The 13,619-nt window shown below is 39.2% G+C and overlaps 33 non-coding genes across 33 annotated transcripts; all 33 read left to right on the forward strand.

Moving 5' to 3' along the window:
- Positions 1–361: 361 nt before the first annotated feature.
- Positions 362–434, forward strand: Trnav-uac. The gene has a single exon. It is a non-coding gene; the product is annotated as a tRNA-Val (tRNA).
- A 607-nt stretch (positions 435–1,041) lies between these two features.
- Positions 1,042–1,114, forward strand: Trnav-cac. Its single transcript has one exon. It is a non-coding gene; the product is annotated as a tRNA-Val (tRNA).
- A 602-nt stretch (positions 1,115–1,716) lies between these two features.
- Positions 1,717–1,789, forward strand: Trnav-cac. Its single transcript has one exon. It is a non-coding gene; the product is annotated as a tRNA-Val (tRNA).
- A 751-nt stretch (positions 1,790–2,540) lies between these two features.
- On the forward strand, positions 2,541–2,613 carry Trnav-cac. Its single transcript has one exon. It is a non-coding gene; the product is annotated as a tRNA-Val (tRNA).
- Positions 2,614–2,681: 68 nt separating this feature from the next.
- Trnav-cac lies at positions 2,682–2,754 on the forward strand. The gene has a single exon. It is a non-coding gene; the product is annotated as a tRNA-Val (tRNA).
- Positions 2,755–2,921: 167 nt separating this feature from the next.
- On the forward strand, positions 2,922–2,994 carry Trnav-aac. Its single transcript has one exon. It is a non-coding gene; the product is annotated as a tRNA-Val (tRNA).
- Positions 2,995–3,207: 213 nt separating this feature from the next.
- On the forward strand, positions 3,208–3,280 carry Trnav-uac. The gene has a single exon. It is a non-coding gene; the product is annotated as a tRNA-Val (tRNA).
- Positions 3,281–3,887: 607 nt separating this feature from the next.
- Positions 3,888–3,960, forward strand: Trnav-cac. The gene has a single exon. It is a non-coding gene; the product is annotated as a tRNA-Val (tRNA).
- Positions 3,961–4,127: 167 nt separating this feature from the next.
- Trnav-aac lies at positions 4,128–4,200 on the forward strand. Its single transcript has one exon. It is a non-coding gene; the product is annotated as a tRNA-Val (tRNA).
- A 607-nt stretch (positions 4,201–4,807) lies between these two features.
- Positions 4,808–4,880, forward strand: Trnav-cac. The gene has a single exon. It is a non-coding gene; the product is annotated as a tRNA-Val (tRNA).
- Positions 4,881–5,047: 167 nt separating this feature from the next.
- Positions 5,048–5,120, forward strand: Trnav-aac. The gene has a single exon. It is a non-coding gene; the product is annotated as a tRNA-Val (tRNA).
- Positions 5,121–5,188: 68 nt separating this feature from the next.
- Positions 5,189–5,261, forward strand: Trnav-uac. Its single transcript has one exon. It is a non-coding gene; the product is annotated as a tRNA-Val (tRNA).
- A 607-nt stretch (positions 5,262–5,868) lies between these two features.
- Trnav-cac lies at positions 5,869–5,941 on the forward strand. Its single transcript has one exon. It is a non-coding gene; the product is annotated as a tRNA-Val (tRNA).
- A 970-nt stretch (positions 5,942–6,911) lies between these two features.
- Positions 6,912–6,984, forward strand: Trnav-cac. The gene has a single exon. It is a non-coding gene; the product is annotated as a tRNA-Val (tRNA).
- Positions 6,985–7,151: 167 nt separating this feature from the next.
- Trnav-aac lies at positions 7,152–7,224 on the forward strand. Its single transcript has one exon. It is a non-coding gene; the product is annotated as a tRNA-Val (tRNA).
- A 68-nt stretch (positions 7,225–7,292) lies between these two features.
- Trnav-uac lies at positions 7,293–7,365 on the forward strand. The gene has a single exon. It is a non-coding gene; the product is annotated as a tRNA-Val (tRNA).
- Positions 7,366–7,972: 607 nt separating this feature from the next.
- Trnav-cac lies at positions 7,973–8,045 on the forward strand. Its single transcript has one exon. It is a non-coding gene; the product is annotated as a tRNA-Val (tRNA).
- Positions 8,046–8,212: 167 nt separating this feature from the next.
- On the forward strand, positions 8,213–8,285 carry Trnav-aac. The gene has a single exon. It is a non-coding gene; the product is annotated as a tRNA-Val (tRNA).
- Positions 8,286–8,353: 68 nt separating this feature from the next.
- On the forward strand, positions 8,354–8,426 carry Trnav-uac. Its single transcript has one exon. It is a non-coding gene; the product is annotated as a tRNA-Val (tRNA).
- Positions 8,427–9,033: 607 nt separating this feature from the next.
- Trnav-cac lies at positions 9,034–9,106 on the forward strand. The gene has a single exon. It is a non-coding gene; the product is annotated as a tRNA-Val (tRNA).
- A 164-nt stretch (positions 9,107–9,270) lies between these two features.
- Trnav-aac lies at positions 9,271–9,343 on the forward strand. The gene has a single exon. It is a non-coding gene; the product is annotated as a tRNA-Val (tRNA).
- Positions 9,344–9,411: 68 nt separating this feature from the next.
- Trnav-uac lies at positions 9,412–9,484 on the forward strand. Its single transcript has one exon. It is a non-coding gene; the product is annotated as a tRNA-Val (tRNA).
- A 608-nt stretch (positions 9,485–10,092) lies between these two features.
- Positions 10,093–10,165, forward strand: Trnav-cac. The gene has a single exon. It is a non-coding gene; the product is annotated as a tRNA-Val (tRNA).
- A 167-nt stretch (positions 10,166–10,332) lies between these two features.
- Trnav-cac lies at positions 10,333–10,405 on the forward strand. The gene has a single exon. It is a non-coding gene; the product is annotated as a tRNA-Val (tRNA).
- Positions 10,406–10,572: 167 nt separating this feature from the next.
- Positions 10,573–10,645, forward strand: Trnav-aac. The gene has a single exon. It is a non-coding gene; the product is annotated as a tRNA-Val (tRNA).
- Positions 10,646–10,713: 68 nt separating this feature from the next.
- On the forward strand, positions 10,714–10,786 carry Trnav-uac. Its single transcript has one exon. It is a non-coding gene; the product is annotated as a tRNA-Val (tRNA).
- Positions 10,787–11,393: 607 nt separating this feature from the next.
- Trnav-cac lies at positions 11,394–11,466 on the forward strand. Its single transcript has one exon. It is a non-coding gene; the product is annotated as a tRNA-Val (tRNA).
- A 167-nt stretch (positions 11,467–11,633) lies between these two features.
- Positions 11,634–11,706, forward strand: Trnav-aac. Its single transcript has one exon. It is a non-coding gene; the product is annotated as a tRNA-Val (tRNA).
- Positions 11,707–11,774: 68 nt separating this feature from the next.
- Positions 11,775–11,847, forward strand: Trnav-uac. The gene has a single exon. It is a non-coding gene; the product is annotated as a tRNA-Val (tRNA).
- A 608-nt stretch (positions 11,848–12,455) lies between these two features.
- Positions 12,456–12,528, forward strand: Trnav-cac. Its single transcript has one exon. It is a non-coding gene; the product is annotated as a tRNA-Val (tRNA).
- Positions 12,529–12,695: 167 nt separating this feature from the next.
- Trnav-aac lies at positions 12,696–12,768 on the forward strand. The gene has a single exon. It is a non-coding gene; the product is annotated as a tRNA-Val (tRNA).
- A 69-nt stretch (positions 12,769–12,837) lies between these two features.
- Positions 12,838–12,909, forward strand: Trnav-uac. The gene has a single exon. It is a non-coding gene; the product is annotated as a tRNA-Val (tRNA).
- Positions 12,910–13,516: 607 nt separating this feature from the next.
- On the forward strand, positions 13,517–13,589 carry Trnav-cac. The gene has a single exon. It is a non-coding gene; the product is annotated as a tRNA-Val (tRNA).
- The last annotated feature ends 30 nt before the right edge of the window (positions 13,590–13,619 follow it).

The following is a 13,619-nucleotide window of genomic DNA, read 5'->3' on the forward strand; positions in this document are numbered from 1 at the left end:
TTTTCCTATTTTGAACACTGGATAATCGCGTGTGGTCAAATGTTATCGCACAGCAGATTTCAAACATGAAGATGGCTTATGAAAATAGTTTTCCTTAAATAAACAATTAATAAATATACCTGATCACACCAGCTCCTTCCTTTGAACACTTCAAAGATGCTACGCAATTCATGTAGTGTAGCGGTAACCACGTGCACCTTACACGCCAGAGAACCCAATTCAGAACTTAGCGGAAAAAAACAACTTGTGCGCTGTGTTTCCTTTTTCCTGTAATATAAATAAGATAAAGAATGCGAAAATTGGCGAAATTATTTCATGTATATATCAATATTACATCATTGAAGCGATTTGGGACGATGCAGTTTCCGTAGTGTAGTGGTTATCACGTGCGCTTTACAGGCGCAAGGTCCACAGTTCAAACCTGGGCGGAAACAATTCGCTTTCTTTCCCTGTTTGAAAGACACAATTTTGCCATTCTTGTTCTGCTGAATGTTCTTTGCATGTTTCCGTAGCTGCCTCGTCTACAGGCTCTTGATAGTTTTTCGCTTTATTCCCCAGTTCAATCCTGGGCGGGAACATTTCGCTTTCATTCACTCTATTAAACACTAAATTTGCTACTTTTGTTCTTTTGAATGTTTTTTTGCACGATAATTATTTGTGGAACACAAGTTGCCGCACATGCAGCAGATTTCAGACTTGAAGATGACTAATGAAATTACTTCCTGAAAAATAAACCGATAACAAATGTACCGGATTAACCGATGCTTTGGTTTAAATACTTTTAAGGTGCGATACGATTTCTCTAGTGTAGCGGTTATCAAGTGCTCTTTAGAGGCGCAAGGTAAACAATTTGACCATCTATAGAAACAACTATGTGCGCTGTGTTTCTTTCGATACATTTTTTTAAACCTGTAACCGTTATGACTCGTAGAAATTCCTGAAACGTAAAGAATTTTAAAGTTATTTTACTAAAATTTCCAGGATTGGATATTTTGCCAATAGAAAGTCACAAGGGAAATATTATTTTTCAATAACGGGTAAGTTTTCGTAGTGTAGTGGTTATCACATGCGCTTCACACGCGCAAGGTCCCCAGTTCAAACCTGGGCGGAAACAATTCGCCTTCTTTCCGTGTTTGACACCAATTTTGCCATTCTTGTCCTGCTGATGTTCTTTGCATGTTTCCGTAGCTGCCTCGTCTATAGGCTCTTGATAGTTTTTCGCTTTATTCCCCAGTTCAATCCTGGCGGGAACATTTCGCTTTCATTCACTCTATTAAACACTAAATTTGCTACTTTTGTTCTTTTGAATGTTTTTTTGCACGATAATTATTTGTGGAACACAAGTTGCCCCACATGCAGCAGATTTCAGACTTGAAGATGACTAATGAAATTACTTCCTGAAAAATAAACCGATAACAAATGTACCGGATTAACCAATGCTTTGGTTTAAACACTTTTAAGGTGCGATACGATTTCTCTAGTGTAGCGGTTATCAAGTGCTCTTTAGAGGCGCAAGGTAAACAATTTGACCATCTATAGAAACAACTATGTGCGCTGTGTTTCTTTCGATACATTTTTTTAAACCTGTAACCGTTATGACTCGTAGAAATTCCTGAAACGTAAAGAATTTTAAAGTTATTTTACTAAAATTTCCAGGATTGGATATTTTGCCAATAGAAAGTCACAAGGGAAATATTATTTTTCAATAACGGGTAAGTTTTCGTAGTGTAGTGGTTATCACATGCGCTTCACACGCGCAAGGTCCCCAGTTCAAACCTAGGCGGAAACAATTCGCCTTCTTTCCGTGTTTGAAAGACACAACTTTGCCATTCTTGTCCTGCTGAATGTTCTTTGCATGTTTCCGTAGCTGCCTCGTCTATAGGCTCTTGATAGTTTTTCGCTTTATTCCCCAGTTCAATCCTGGGCGGGAACATTTCGCTTTCTTTCCCTGTTTGAAAGACACAATTTTGCCATTCTTGTTCTGCTGAATGTTCTTTGCATGTTTCCGTAGCTGCCTCGTCTACAGGCTTTTGATAGTTTTTGGCTTTATTACCCATTTCAATCCTGGGCGGGAACATTTCGCTTTCATTCACTCTATTAAACACTAAATTTGCTACTTTTGTTCTTTTGAATGTTTTTTTGCACGATAATTATTTGTGGAACACAAGTTGCCCCACATGCAGCAGATTTCAGACTTGAAGATGACTAATGAAATTACTTCCTGAAAAATAAACCGATAACAAATGTACCGGATTAACCAATGCTTTGGTTTAAACACTTTTAAGGTGCGATACGATTTTTTTAGTGTAGCGGTTATCAAGTGCTCTTTAGAGGCGCAAGGTAAACAATTTGACCATCTACAGAAACAACTATGTGCGCTGTGTTTCTTTCGATACATTTTTTTAAACCTGTAACCGTTATGACTCGTAGAAATTCCTGACACGTAAAGAATTTTAAAGTTATTTTACTAAAATTTCCAGGATTGGATATTTTGCCAATAGAAAGTCACAAGGGAAATATTATTTTTCAACCATTGGTAAGTTTTCGTAGTGTAGTGGTTATCACATGCGCTTCACACGCGCAAGGTCCCCAGTTCAAACCTGGGAGGAAACATTTCACTTTCTTTCCCTCTTTTAAAGACACAATTTAGCGATTCTTGTTCTGCTGACTGTTCTTTGCATGTTTCCGTAGTGTAGTGGTTATCACATGCGCTTCACACGCGCAAGGTGCCCAGTTCAAACCTGGGCGGAAACAATTCGCCTTCTTTCCGTGTTTGAAAGACACAATTTTGCCATTCTTGTCCTGCTGAATGCTCTTCGCATGTTTCCGTAGCTGCCTCGTCTACAGGCTCTTTACATAGTTTTTGGCTTTATTCATGTATATATCAGTTTTACATCATTGAAGCGATTGGAAACGATGTAGTTTCCTTAGTGTAGCGGTTATCACGTGCGCCTAACACGCGCAAGGTCCCCAGTTCAAACCTGGGCGGAAACAATTCGCTTTCTTTCCCTGTTTTAAAACCACAATTTTGCCATTCTTGTTCTGATGACTGTTCTTTGCGTGTTTCCGTAGTGTGGTGATTATCACTATATTGCGCTTTACACGCGCAAGGTCCCCAGTTCAAACCTGGGCGGAAACAATTCGATTTTTTTCCCTGTTTTAAAGACACAATTTTGCGATTCTTGTTCTGATGACTGTTCTTTACGTGTTTCCGTAGTGTAGTGGTTATCACGTGCACTTTACACGCGAAAGGTCCCCAGTTCAAACCTGGGCGGAAACAATTCGCTTTCTTTCCCTGTTTGAAAGACACAATTTTGCCATTCTTGTTCTGCTGAATGTTCTTCGCATGTTTCCGTAGCTGCCTCGTCTACAGGCTCTTGATAGTATTTCGCTTTATTCCCCAGTTCAATCCTGGGCGGGAACATTTCGCTTTCATTCACTCTATTAAACACTAAATTTGCTACTTTTGTTCTTTTGAATGTTTTTTTGCACGATAATTATTTGTGGAACACAAGTTGCCGCACATGCAGCAGATTTCAGACTTGAAGATGACTAATGAAACTACTTCCTGAAAAATAAACCGATAACAAATGTACCGGATAAACCAATGCTTTGGTTTAAACACTTTTAAGGTGCGATACAATTTTTCTAGTGTAGCGGTTATCAAGTGCTCTTTAGAGGCGCAAGGTAAACAATTTGACCATCTACAGAAACAACTATGTGCGCTGTGTTTCGTTCGATACATTTTTTTAAACCTGTAACCGTTATGACTCGTAGAAATTCCTGAAACGTAAAGAATTTTAAAGTTATTTTACTAAAATTTTAAGGATTGGATATTTTGCCAATAGAAAGTCACAAGGGAAATATTATTTTTCAACCACGGGTAAGTTTTCGTAGTGTAGTGGTTATCACATGCGCTTCACACGCGCAAGGTCCCCAGTTCAAACCTGGGAGGAAACATTTCACTTTCTTTCCCTCTTTTAAAGACACAATTTAGCGATTCTTGTTCTGCTGACTGTTCTTTGCATGTTTCCGTAGCTGCCTCGTCTATAGGCTCTTTACATAGTTTTTGGCTTTATTCATGTATATATCAGTTTTACATCATTGAAGCGATTGGAAACGATGTAGTTTCCGTAGTGTAGCGGTTATCACGTGCGCCTAACACGCGCAAGGTCCCCAGTTCAAACCTGGGTGGAAACAATTCGCTTTCTTTCCCTTTTTCAAAGACACAATTTTGCCATTCTTGTTCTGCTGAATGTTCTTTGTATGTTTCCGTAGCTGCCTCGTCTACAGGCTCTTGATAGTTTTTCGCTTTATTCCCCAGTTCAATCCTGGGCGGGAACATTTCGCTTTCATTCACTCTATTAAACACTAAATTTGCTACTTTTGTTCTTTTGAATGTTTTTTTGCACGATAATTATTTGTGGAACACAAGTTGCCGCACATGCAGCAGATTTCAGACTTGAAGATGACTAATGAAATTACTTCCTGAAAAATAAACCGATAACAAATGTACCGGATTAACCAATGCTTTGGCTTAAACACTTTTAAGGTGCGATACGATTTCTCTAGTGTAGCGGTTATCAAGTGCTCTTTAGAGGCGCAAGGTAAACAATTTGACCATCTATAGAAACAACTATGTGCGCTGTGTTTCTTTCGATACATTTTTTTAAACCTGTAACCGTTATGACTCGTAGAAATTCCTGAAACGTAAAGAATTTTAAAGTTATTTTACTAAAATTTCCAGGATTGGATATTTTGCCAATAGAAAGTCACAAGGGAAATATTATTTTTCAATAACGGGTAAGTTTTCGTAGTGTAGTGGTTATCACATGCGCTTCACACGCGCAAGGTCCCCAGTTCAAACCTGGGCGGAAACAATTCGCCTTTTTTCCGTGTTTGAAAGACACAATTTTGCCATTCTTGTCCTGCTGAATGTTCTTTGCATGTTTCCGTAGCTGCCTCGTCTATAGGCTCTTTACATAGTTTTTGGCTTTATTCATGTATATATCAGTTTTACATCATTGAAGCGATTGGAAACGATGTAGTTTCCGTAGTGTAGCGGTTATCGCGTGCGCCTAACACGCGCAAGGTCCCCAGTTCAAACCTGGGCGGAAACAATTCGCTTTCTTTCCCTGTTTTAAAGACACAATTTTGCCATTCTTGTTCTGATGACTGTTCTTTGCGTGTTTCCGTAGTGTAGTGGTTATCACGTGCGCTTTACACGCGCAAGGTCCCCAGTTCAAACCTGGGTGGAAACAATTCGCTTTCTTTCCCTTTTTGAAAGACACAATTTTGCCATTCTTGTTCTGCTGAATGTTCTTTGTATGTAACCGTAGCTGCCTCGTCTCCAGGCTCTTGATAGTTTTTCGCTTTATTCCCCAGTTCAATCCTGGGCGGGAACATTTCGCTTTCATTCACTCTATTAAACACTAAATTTGCTACTTTTGTTCTTTTGAATGTTTTTTTGCACGATAATTATTTGTGGAACACAAGTTGCCGCACATGCAGCAGATTTCAGACTTGAAGATGACTAATGAAATTACTTCCTGAAAAATAAACCGATAACAAATGTACCGGATTAACCAATGCTTTGGTTTAAACACTTTTAAGGTGCGATACGATTTCTCTAGTGTAGCGGTTATCAAGTGCTCTTTAGAGGCGCAAGGTAAACAATTTGACCATCTATAGAAACAACTATGTGCGCTGTGTTTCTTTCGATACATTTTTTTAAACCTGTAACCGTTATGACTCGTAGAAATTCCTGAAACGTAAAGAATTTTAAAGTTATTTTACTAAAATTTCCAGGATTGGATATTTTGCCAATAGAAAGTCACAAGGGAAATATTATTTTTCAATAACGGGTAAGTTTTCGTAGTGTAGTGGTTATCACATGCGCTTCACACGCGCAAGGTCCCCAGTTCAAACCTGGGCGGAAACAATTCGCCTTTTTTCCGTGTTTGAAAGACACAATTTTGCCATTCTTGTCCTGCTGAATGTTCTTTGCATGTTTCCGTAGCTGCCTCGTCTATAGGCTCTTTACATAGTTTTTGGCTTTATTCATGTATATAGTTTACATCATTGAAGCGATTGGAAACGATGTAGTTTCCGTAGTGTAGCGGTTATCACGTGCGCCTAACTCGCAAGGTCCCCAATTCAAACCTGGGCGGAAACAATTCGCTTTCTTTCCCTGTTTTAAAGACACAATTTTGCCATTCTTGTTCTGATGACTGTTCTTTGCGTGTTTCCGTAGTGTAGTGGTTATCACGTGCGCTTTACACGCGCAAGGTCCCCAGTTCAACCTGGGTGGAACAATTCGCTTTCTTTCCCTTTTTGAAAGACACAATTTTGCCATTCTTGTTCTGCTGAATGTTCTTTGTATGTTTCCGTAGCTGCCTCGTCTACAGGCTCTTGATAGTTTTTCGCTTTATTCCCCAGTTAATCCTGGCGCGGAATTTCGCTTTCATTCACTCTATTAAACTAAATTTATTACTTTGTTCTTTTGAATGTTTTTTTGCACGATAATTATTTGTGGACAGTTGCCGCACATGCAGCAGATTTCAGACTTGAAGATGACTAATGAAATTACTTCCTGAAAAATAAACCGATAACAAATGTACCGGATTAACCAATGCTTTGGTTTAAACACTTTTAAGGTGCGATACGATTTCTCTAGTGTAGCGGTTATCAAGTGCTCTTTAGAGGCGCAAGGTAAACAATTTGACCATCTATAGAAACAACTATGTGCGCTGTGTTTCTTTCGATACATTTTTTTAAACCTGTAACCGTTATGACTCGTAGAAATTCCTGAAACGTAAAGAATTTTAAAGTTATTTTACTAAAATTTCCAGCATTGGATATTTTGCCAATAGAAAGTCACAAGGGAAATATTATTTTTCAATAACGGGTAAGTTTTCGTAGTGTAGTGGTTATCACATGCGCTTCACACGCGCAAGGTCCCCATTTCAAACCTGGGCGGAAATAATTCGCCTTTTTTCCGTGTTTGAAAGACACAATTTTGCCATTCTTGTCCTGCTGAATGTTCTTTGCATGTTTCCGTAGCTGCCTCGTCTATAGGCTCTTTACATAGTTTTTGGCTTTATTCATGTATATATCAGTTTTACATCATTGAAGCGATTGGAAACGATGTAGTTTCCGTAGTGTAGCGGTTATCACGTGCGCCTAACACGCGCAAGGTCCCCAATTCAAACCTGGGCAGAAACAATTCGCTTTCTTTCCCTGTTTTAAAGACACAATTTTGCCATTCTTGTTCTGATGACTGTTCTTTGCGTGTTTCCGTAGTGTAGTGGTTATCACGTGCGCTTTACACGCGCAAGGTCCCCAGTTCAAACCTGGGTGGAAACAATTCGCTTTCTTTCCCTTTTTGAAAGACACAATTTTGCCATTCTTGTTCTGCTGAATGTTCTTTGTATGTTTCCGTAGCTGCCTCGTCTACAGGCTCTTGATAGTTTTTCGCTTTATTCCCCAGTTCAATCCTGGGCGGGAACATTTCGCTTTCATTCACTCTATTAAACACTAAATTTATTACTTTTGTTCTTTTGAATGTTTTTTGGCACGATAATTATTTGTGGAACACAAGTTGCCGCACATGCAGCAGATTTCAGACTTGAAGATGACTAATGAAATTACTTCCTGAAAAATAAACCGATAACAAATGTACCGGATTAACCAATGCTTTGGTTTAAACACTTTTAAGGTGCGATACGATTTCTCTAGTGTAGCGGTTATCAAGTGCTCTTTAGAGGCGCAAGGTAAACAATTTGACCATCTATAGAAACAACTATGTGCGCTGTGTTTCTTTCGATACATTTTTTTAAACCTGTAACCGTTATGACTCGTAGAAATTCCTGAAACGTAAAGAATTTTAAAGTTATTTTACTAAAATTTCCAGCATTGGATATTTTGCCAATAGAAAGTCACAAGGGAAATATTATTTTTCAATAACGGGTAAGTTTTCGTAGTGTAGTGGTTATCACATGCGCTTCACACGCGCAAGGTCCCCAGTTCAAACCTGGGCGGAAATAATTCGCCTTTTTTCCGTGTTTGAAAGACACAATTTTGCCATTCTTGTCCTGCTGAATGTTCTTTGCATGTTTCCGTAGCTGCCTCGTCTATAGGCTCTTTACATAGTTTTTGGCTTTATTCATGTATATATCAGTTTTACATCATTGAAGCGATTGGAAACGATGTAGTTTCCGTAGTGTAGCGGTTATCACGTGCGCCTAACACGCGCAAGGTCCCCAGTTCAAACCTGGGCGGAAACAATTCGCTTTCTTTCCCTGTTTTAAAGACACAATTTTGCCATTCTTGTTCTGATGACTGTTCTTTGCGTGTTTCCGTAGTGTAGTGGTTATCACGTGCGCTTTACACGCGCAAGGTCCCCAGTTCAAACCTGGGCGGAAACAATTCGCTTTCTTTCCCTGTTTGAAAGACACAACTTTGCCATTCTCGTTCTGCTGAATGTTGTTTGCATGTTTCCGTAGCTGCCTCTTCTACAGGCTCTTGATAGTTTTTGGCTTTATTCCCCAGTCCAATCCTGGGCGGGAACATTTCGCATTCATTCACTCTATTAAACACTAAATTTGCTACTTTTGTTCTTTTGAATGTTTTTTTGCACGATAATTATTTGTGGAACACAAGTTGCCGCACATGCAGCAGATTTCAGACTTGAAGATGACTAATGAAATTACTTCCTGAAAAATAAACCGATAACAAATGTACCGGATTAACCAATGCTTTGGTTTAAACACTTTTAATGTGCGATACGATTTTTTTAGTGTAGCGGTTATCAAGTGCTCTTTAGAGGCGCAAGGTAAACAATTTGACCATCTACAGAAACAACTATGTGCGCTGTGTTTCTTTCGATACATTTTTTTAAACCTGTAACCGTTATGACTCGTAGAAATTCCTGAAACGTAAAGAATTTTAAAGTTATTTTACTAAAATTTCCAGGATTGGATATTTTGCCAATAGAAAGTCACAAGGGAAATATTATTTTTCAACCACGGGTAAGTTTTCGTAGTGTAGTGGTTATCACATGCGCTTCACACGCGCAAGGTCCCCAGTTCAAACCTGGGCGGAAACAATTCCCTTTCTTTCCGTGTTTGAAAGACACAATTTTGCCATTCTTGTCCTGCTGAATGTTCTTTTCATGTTTCCGTAGCTGCCTCGTCTATAGGCTCTTTACATAGTTTTTGGCTTTATTCATGTATATAGTTTTACGTCATTGAAGCGATTGGAAACGATGTAGTTTCCGTAGTGTAGCGGTTATCACGTGCGCCTAACACGCGCAAGGTCCCCAGTTCAAACCTGGGCGGAAACAATTCGCTTTCTTTCCCTGTTTTAAAGACACAATTTTGCCATTCTTGTTCTGATGACTGTTCTATGCGTGTTTCCGTAGTGTAGTGGTTATCACGTGCGCTTTACACGCGCAAGGTCCCCAGTTCAAACCTGGGCGGAAACAATTCGCTTTCTTTCCCTGTTTGAAAGACACAATTTTGCCATTCTTGTTCTGCTGAATGTTCTTTGCATGTTTCCGTAGCTGCCTCGTCTACAGGCTCTTGATAGTTTTTCGCTTTATTCCCCAGTTCAATCCTGGGCGGGAACATTTCGCTTTCATTCACTCTATTAAACACTAAATTTGTTACTTTTGTTCTTTTGAATTTTTTTTGCACGATAATTATTTGTGGGACACAAGTTGCCGCACATGCAGCAGATTTCAGACTTGAAGATGACTAATGAAATTACTTCTTGAAAAATAAACCGATAACAAATGTACCGGATTAACCAATGCTTTGGTTTAAACACTTTTAAGGTGCGATACGATTTTTCTAGTGTAACGGTTATCAAAGTGCTTCTTTAGAGGCGCAAGGTAAACAATTTGACCATCTACAGAAACAACTATGTGCGCTGTGTTTCTTTCGATACATTTTTTTAAACCTGTAACCGTTATGACTCGTAGAAATTCCTGAAACGTAAAGAATTTTAAAGTTATTTTACTAAAATTTCCAGGATTGGATATTTTGCCAATAGAAAGTCACAAGGGAAATATTATTTTTCAACCACGGGTAAGTTTTCGTAGTGTAGTGGTTATCACATGCGCTTCACACGCGCAAGGTCCCCAGTTCAAACCTGGGCGGAAACAATTCCCTTTCTTTCCGTGTTTGAAAGACACAATTTTGCCATTCTTGTCCTGCTGAATGTTCTTTGCATGTTTCCGTAGCTGCCTCGTCTATAGGCTCTTTACATAGTTTTTGGCTTTATTCATGTATATATCAGTTTTACATCATTGAAGCGATTGGAAACGATGTAGTTTCCGTAGTGTAGCGGTTATCACATGCGCTTCACACGCGCAAGGTCCCCAGTTCAAACCTGGGCGGAAACAATTCCCTTTCTTTCCGTGTTTGAAAGACACAATTTTGCCATTCTTGTCCTGCTGAATGTTCTTTTCATGTTTCCGTAGCTGCCTCGTCTATAGGCTCTTTACATAGTTTTTGGCTTTATTCATGTATATATCAGTTTTACGTCATTGAAGCGATTGGAAACGATGTAGTTTCCGTAGTGTAGCGGTTATCACGTGCGCCTAACACGCGCAAGGTCCCCAGTTCAAACCTGGGCGGAAACAATTCGCTTTCTTTCCCTGTTTTAAAGACACAATTTTGCCATTCTTGTTCTGATGACTGTTCTATGCGTGTTTCCGTAGTGTAGTGGTTATCACGTGCGCTTTACACGCGCAAGGTCCCCAGTTCAAACCTGGGCGGAAACAATTCGCTTTCTTTCCCTGTTTGAAAGACACAATTTTGCCATTCTTGTTCTGCTGAATGTTCTTTGCATGTTTCCGTAGCTGCCTCGTCTACAGGCTCTTGATAGTTTTTCGCTTTATTCCCCAGTTCAATCCTGGGCGGGAACATTTCGCTTTCATTCACTCTATTAAACACTAAATTTGTTACTTTTGTTCTTTTGAATTTTTTTTTGCACGATAATTATTTGTGGGACACAAGTTGCCGCACATGCAGCAGATTTCAGACTTGAAGATGACTAATGAAATTACTTCTTGAAAAATAAACCGATAACAAATGTACCGGATTAACCAATGCTTTGGTTTAAACACTTTTAAGGTGCGATACGATTTTTCTAGTGTAACGGTTATCAAGTGCTCTTTAGAGGCGCAAGGTAAACAATTTGACCATCTACAGAAACAACTATGTGCGCTGTGTTTCTTTCGATACATTTTTTTAAACCTGTAACCGTTATGACTCGTAGAAATTCCTGAAACGTAAAGAATTTTAAAGTTATTTTACTAAAATTTCCAGGATTGGATATTTTGCCAATAGAAAGTCACAAGGGAAATATTATTTTTCAACCACGGGTAAGTTTTCGTAGTGTAGTGGTTATCACATGCGCTTCACACGCGCAAGGTCCCCAGTTCAAACCTGGGCGGAAACAATTCCCTTTCTTTCCGTGTTTGAAAGACACAATTTTGCCATTCTTGTCCTGCTGAATGTTCTTTGCATGTTTCCGTAGCTGCCTCGTCTATAGGCTCTTTACATAGTTTTTGGCTTTATTCATGTATATATCAGTTTTACATCATTGAAGCGATTGGAAACGATGTAGTTTCCGTAGTGTAGCGGTTATCACGTGCGCCTAACACGCGCAAGGTCCCCAGTTCAAACCTGGGCGGAAACAATTCGCTTTCTTTCCCTGTTTTAAAGACACAATTTTGCGATTCTTGTTCTGATGACTGTTCTTTGCGTGTTTCCGTAGTGTAGTGGTTATCACGTGCGCTTTACACGCGCAAGGTCCCCAGTTCAAACCTGGGCGGAAACAATTCGCTTTCTTTCCCTGTTTGAAAGACACAATTTTGCCATTCTTGTTCTGCTGAATGTTCTTTGCTTGTTTCCGTAGCTGCCTCGTCTACAGGCTCTTGATAGTTTTTCGCTTTATTCCCCCGTTCAATCCTGGGCGGGAACATTTCGCTTTCATTCACTCTATTAAACACTAAATTTGCTACTTTTGTTCTTTTGAATGTTTTTTTTGCACGATAATTATTTGTGGAACACAAGTTGCCGCACATGCAGCAGATTTCAGACTTGAAGATGACTAATGAAATTACTTCCTGAAAAATAAACCGATAACAAATGTACCGGATTAACCAATGCTTTGGTTTAAACACTTTTAAGGTGCGATACGATTTCTCTAGTGTAGCGGTTATCAAGTGCTCTTTAGAGGCGCAAGGTAAACAATTTGACCATCTATAGAAACAACTATGTGCGCTGTGTTTCTTTCGATACATTTTTTTAAACCTGTAACCGTTATGACTCGTAGAAATTCCTGAAACGTAAAGAATTTTAAAGTTATTTTACTAAAATTTCCAGGATTGGATATTTTGCCAATAGAAAGTCACAAGGGAAATATTATTTTTCAATAACGGGTAAGTTTTCGTAGTGTAGTGGTTATCACATGCGCTTCACACGCGCAAGGTCCCCAGTTCAAACCTGGGCGGAAAAAATTCGCCCTTTTTCCGTGTTTGAAAGACACAATTTTGCCATTCTTGTCCTGCTGAATGTTCTTTGCATGTTTCCGTAGCTGCCTCGTCTATAGGCTCTTTACATAGTTTTTGGCTTTATTCATGTATATATCAGTTTTACATCATTGAAGCGATTGGAAACGATGTACTTTCCGTAGTGTAGCGGTTATCACGTGCGCCTAACACGCGCAAGGTCCCCAGTTCAAACCTGGGCGGAAACAATTCGCTTTCTTTCCCTGTTTTAAAGACACAATTTTCGCCATTCTTGTTCTGATGACTGTTCTTTGCGTGTTTCCGTAGTGTAGTGGTTATCACGTGCGCTTTACACGCGCAAGGTCCCAGTTCAAACCTGGGTGGAAACAATTCGCTTTCTTTCCCTTTTGAAAGACACAATTTGCCATTCTTGTTCTGCTGAATGTTCTTTGTATGTTTCCGTAGCTGCCTCGTCTACAGGCTCTTGATAGTTTTTCGCTTTATTCCCCAGTTCAATCCTGGGCGGGAACATTTCGCTTTCATTCACTCTATTAAACACTAAATTTGTTACTTTTGTTCTTTTGAATGTTTTTTTGCACGATAATTATTTGTGGAACACAAGTTGCCGCACATGCAGCAGATTTCAGACTTGAAGATGACTAATGAAATTACTTCCTGAAAAATAAACCGATAACAAATGTACCGGATTAACCAATGCTTTGGTTTAAACACTTTTAAGGTGCGATACGATTTTTCTAGTGTAACGGTTATCAAGTGCTCTTTAGAGGCGCAAGGTAAACAATTTGACCATCTACAGAAACAACTATATGTGCGCTGTGTTTCTTTCGATACATTTTTTTAAACCTGTAACCGTTATGACTCGTAGAAATTCCTAAAACGTAAAGAATTTTAAAGTTATTTTACTAAAATTTCCAGGATTGGATATTTTGCCAATAGAAAGTAACAAGGGAAATATTATTTTTCAACCACGGGTAAGTTTTCGTAGTGTAGTGGTTATCACATGCGCTTCACACACGCAAGGTCCCCAGTTCAAACCTGGGCGGAAACAATTCGCCTTCTTTCCGTGTTTGAAAGACAC

The sequence above is a fragment of the Dendronephthya gigantea genome, unplaced genomic scaffold, assembly GCF_004324835.1.
Source record: "Dendronephthya gigantea isolate DGI-Jeju-01 unplaced genomic scaffold, DenGig_1.0 000195F, whole genome shotgun sequence".
Lineage (NCBI taxonomy): Eukaryota > Metazoa > Cnidaria > Anthozoa > Malacalcyonacea > Nephtheidae > Dendronephthya > Dendronephthya gigantea.